At 35.5% G+C, this 5,221-nt stretch overlaps 1 pseudogene; it reads right to left on the bottom strand.

Annotated features, from left to right (window-relative positions):
- Positions 1-2,327: 2,327 nt before the first annotated feature.
- Positions 2,328-2,989, bottom strand: LOC129031330 (isopentenyl-diphosphate Delta-isomerase 1-like; annotated as a pseudogene).
- Positions 2,990-5,221: the final 2,232 nt, after the last annotated feature.

Genomic DNA, 5,221 nt, shown 5'->3' with positions numbered 1-5,221 from the left:
AATCATGTAGCCACTATTCTAAATAGCTTCACTTTAGTCTCTTTCATCTTTTTTGTTGGTGGTGGTAACGATAATGGTGATGGTAGTAGTAGCTACAGCTACTGAGCGTCTATGATGAACCAGACACCACAATTTACAGGTGAAGACATTAAGTCCCAGAAGTAGAATCAGAATTTAGATAGTCTCTGGAGATACCTACTACACAATGGGTGCACACCTGTGCCTATATGTTTTCAATCTTGGAATCTTTCTATCGCACAAGTCTGTCTCCCTTTTTCCCCCTCAGGATTAAAAAAGTAAAAAATTGTCTTTAGGGTTTTCATGATTCAGCAGATTGTCCTGCTCTTAGAAAGTACACAGGTACTTCTTTTACCAGGCACTCTTCACCTGGGCAGGACAAAAATACCAGATTTTTCTGCTACCTCGGTTTTCCAAATATCTGAAGTTCACTGAGGTCCTTACAATAAAGAAGCTTCCTACTACCTCTCCTGGTCCAATCCACCAGAGATTCATTTAACCAAAACTAATTTGTCTAAGACAAATACAATTAAATCTGTTTCCCTAATAGCATCTTGAATTATAATCATTTTTAGTGAACAATATTTATCATTTTCAGCACGTTTCTTATATGATATGAGATATGAAAACCTTTTTACATATTCTTGCCCCTTTAAGTGACTTTTTCTGTTTTTTCCTACTTATCAAGCATCCCAAGCTTCATTTCAAGCTGTCTAATTTCTGGGATTCAGATGTCTGGACATGTCTTATTGAGAACTTATCAATGAAGTTGCTTAAATCTTGAAGATATCTCTTGGGAGGGAAATTATTCTGAAAGAAAAAAAAAGTAGCTTAATCCATAGACTAAAGTACTAGACATTGGAGGAAAAAATAATTGTCTTTTTCACATTGAAATCCAAATAATAAATTACTGCTTATTTAGTTATCGCTATATGCAATTGTCTGTTAAGGTCAATCGAACAAGTAAGTATTGAGTAATAATGTTCTCAGTATGTGATTCGTGCTATAATTGGATATGTATAAAACTTGATACCTGCTTTATTTGTTTTTCATTCTTGTATATTCATTCAGAATAACGCCTGGTTTATGTTCCTGATCAATAACTAATTGATAGATAAAATAGTCAATGAATGAATGAATGAATATCCTGATGAATTTTTTTAACTTTGTAAGAAATAAATTTTTATTTTTTTCATTATCATACAGCATTTAAGAATAATAAAGCTGTTGTGAGATTTCAAATTTGAGATATCTATGGCAAGTTTATAAAAGTGCATTGATCAAGATATAATTTTTAACATTAATATACACATTCCATAATCTCAATCCATTTAACATGAACACTGGCCTTTATCATTGTTATTTATTTCTCCCTACAATACTGCCTGCTCTGTAGGACAGTGGTTCTCAGCTGGGGGTTGACTCTGTCCCCCAGGGGCATCTGGCAACATCTGGTATAATTGTGGGTGTCATGGGAGAGGGATGCTAACAACATCCAGTGTGCAGTCCAGGGATGCTGTTCACCATCCTATAATGCACAGGACGTACCCCCACCACAAGGATTTTATCCAGCCCAAATGTTAACAGTGTCAAGGTTAAGCAACTCTTGTCGAGTGGGACTCAATTCCCATTTTATGAACACCTCTGTGCCCACTGTAATTCTGAAAACACAGACTGTGCTAATTGGCAAATACTATTTAAAAGAAGATTTAACCTAATCAATATTGCTTATCAAAAGCAATGGCTGACTTTAAGTATCAACATATTTCCAGAATGGATAAACCACACAATCAACTCAGAATGATACAAATTAGGGTCCATATCATTTAATTTCCCTTGAATCTGCTATGCTAGTTTAATCTGTTAATATGAAGTTAATTAGGACTGTTTTGAAGGAGCTAAGCAATAGTTTCCTTTGCACATTTTTCTGAACTATGATAAAAATTTAAGGATACATAAAGCACCTGGCAAATAACAGTGCTCTGCGAGTGCTCCAGAAATGTTTATCACAGCTTACTAAAAACACAGGGCTTCACTCATTTGTTCAAATTTGCCGTAAGCATGTGTCTGCACAGGTTAAATTTTTATTTGCTCTCTCTCATTTCACAATAATCTCTCATAAATGTCGTTTAAAAACAGAACACATATACAAGGTGTGTGATACAAAATAGTAAGTTATTTTTTCCCGCACAAGTTGTAAAGTATCAGTGTATATAATACATTGATGATAGTGAACTAAATTTAAATGAAAAAAGTCATTCTAAGTTTGTTAAGTAGAGAAATTTTTCAGTAATCATTCACCTACATATTCACATTCTGTATATTTTCTCATGGTCCACAAACTGATTCAGATGATTTAAGTTATCCCACCATTTAAAGAGAAAAGCCTCTGCAATAATTTGAAACCATGACATTATCTTAATTTCACCATTGGCTGCTTTTTTTCCCAAGTTCTTTTAGTTCTTCTTTTGACATATAACAATAGCTTTTAATCTCACTGGGATCTGGATTCAAAGTTGCATTCTTCCTCACAAACAAAATGTAATCAATTTCATGTTCACTTCAGATACCATCCGACTGAGCTTTTTAGTGAATTCGTGTTAAATAATTAATTTCTTCTGGAGGAACCTCTTCCAAGGGAATTCCTAGCTCAGCTTTCAGCCGCCTCTGTGCTGCTCGCCTCACTCCAAGGGCATCATTTTCCTTCCTCAAGTTCACCTGGTTTACTTAATGGATGACTACAACAAGTATTAGTAAAACAACTTGGAAAGGTAATCTTAGCATCTGATCTTTGCTGTAGCAGAAGCTTATTTTCGGTGTTGAATAAGAAGACACTAAAAGCTTGATGCAATAACCCTTTCTCAGTGTTCTCAGCCCCAATTTTATTGTCATTTTCATCAATAAGTATACACATCTCTGCCAGGAGTTGAACCTGTTGCTCGTCGAGGTGGTCAGTGTTTATTTCAGGCATCGTTACACAATGTCCTGAGCGGCCTCTGGCCATGGACACCCTATCCTGATGAATTTATAGCTTGGTTGTGGAGGCAACACAAATGACGTTAAGCAGCAGTCTTTTGAAAAGAAAGAATGCAATTTATTATTGAATTATGCATAGTGCAGTGGACTGAGTTAATACTTGGGTTCTATTTCTACTCTGCTTTTGACCTAGTCATTGATCATGCATGTTACTAAAATAAGTGAAGAGTACCAGATTTCTAAGATCATTTAAAGTTGTAACACATTTTTATTTGATAAAAATGAGTTCTTAAATATCTAAGATTTCCTAATTGGAAGAAGAGAGTAAAGATCCAATGATAGAAAACAGCTTCAGTGAAGAAATAATATTTGATGGGGCAGGATTTTTATTGGATGGAAGAAAGGGAAACTAGTATCGATTTCCTTCTATGTAGCAGATGCTTATGCATATACTATCTTTCAGTTTCACAATATCAAAAAAGAGGTAGCGTACTGACATTTGTATAGATAAAGGAACTAGGGTAAGAAAAGAGACCAACGTCACCAGTTGAGAGTAGAGAAATCAGGATTAGAGGCAGTACAGTCACATTTGCTAATTAAAAAATGGGCAAAAGACCTCAATAGATACCTCACCAAAGAAGATATACAGATGCCAATAAGCATTTGAAAAGATGCTTCACATCATGTGTCATCAGGGAAATGCAAATTGAAACAACAATGAGATGCCACTACATATCTATTAGAATGGCAAAAATCCAGAACACTGGCAACACCAAATGCTGGCAAGGATGTGGAACAACAGAAAATCTCATTTATTCCTGGTGGGAATACAAAATGGTACACTCACTTTGAAATAAATTCTGATGGTTTCTTATAAAGCTAAACTACTTTTATTGTACAATCTATCATTCACTCTTCTTGGTATTTATCCAAATGACTTGAAAGTATGTTCACACAAAAACTTTCATGTGGATATTTATAGCAGCTTTATTATTTATAATTGCCAAAACTTGGAAGCAACACATTGTCCTTTGGTAGGTTAATAGATAAACACACTGTGGCACATCCAGATAACGGAATATATTCACCACCAAAAAAGGAGCCATCAAGTCATAAAAAGACATAACGAAACCATTAAATGCTAAGTGGAGGGAACCAATCTGAAAAGGCTACATGCTGTATGATTCCACTGTATGGAAGAGGTAAAACTTCTGAAAAGGGTAGAACTATGGAAACAGTAAAAAGATCAGTGGTTGCCAGGGCCTGGAGGGAGGGTTGAATAGGTAACACACAGAAGAATTTTAGGGCAATGAAATTGCTGTGTATTATACTACATTGATGAACACACATCAGTATATATTTGTCCAGACCCATAGAATCTACAACATCAAGAGTGGACTCTCATGTAAACTCTGAACCCTGGTTGATAATAATTTATCAATGTCAGTCATCAACTTTAACACATATAGCACTCTGGTGAGGAATGGTGTGTGTGTCTGGGGAAGGAGCCCATGGGAAGTCTCTGAACCTTCCTCTTAATTTCTTAGGAACCTAAAACTGCTTTAAAGAGATAAAGTAACAACAACGACAAGAACAAGAAAACCCAAGATATTCTCAGAGAGATAACTGAGGCTAATGGTAAAAAGAAACAGTAACAAGAATTCGTGAAGAAAAACCCTTAGAAGATAATGGGTGTAAAACCTGTAATTATCACCGTAAGTCAGTGGATGAATTGAATCACAGAATTAATACAGCTGAAATACGCCACAGCAAGTGGGAATATCTTGTTAGGGGACTCTTCTGGAAGACAAGGGTAAAAAATAAGGATTTGGAAAAATGAGAAAAGTTAAAGGATACAGAGAGTGAAATTAATGTGTCAGTATCTGCCTTTAAAAGCCACAGATATACCTAAAGTTAAATAACGAGTTAATGGGTGCAGCACACCAACATGGTACATGTATACATATGTAACAAACCTGCATGTTGTGCACATGTACCCTAAAACTTACAGTATAATAAAAAACAAAGCCACAGATGAAGAAAAAGCAGATGAAAGGAGAGAAATAATGCCTTAACACTTCCGTAAATCACAGAAAGTTTTAAGAGCTTGTTGAAAGGGCTCATTAAGAGCCACCAAGCAAACCCAAATGTAAGCACATGGTAGTGAGACACTGGAGGAAGTACCTGTGGAAGACATTTTGGTTGGCTAAACATATCTCTTTCCTCC

Source organism: Pongo pygmaeus, chromosome 11, assembly GCF_028885625.2.
Source record: "Pongo pygmaeus isolate AG05252 chromosome 11, NHGRI_mPonPyg2-v2.0_pri, whole genome shotgun sequence".
In the NCBI taxonomy this organism is placed as follows: Eukaryota; Metazoa; Chordata; class Mammalia; order Primates; family Hominidae; genus Pongo; species Pongo pygmaeus.
The sequence above is the reverse complement of the archived record's forward strand: the minus strand, read 5'-3'. Positions and strand labels throughout refer to the sequence as shown.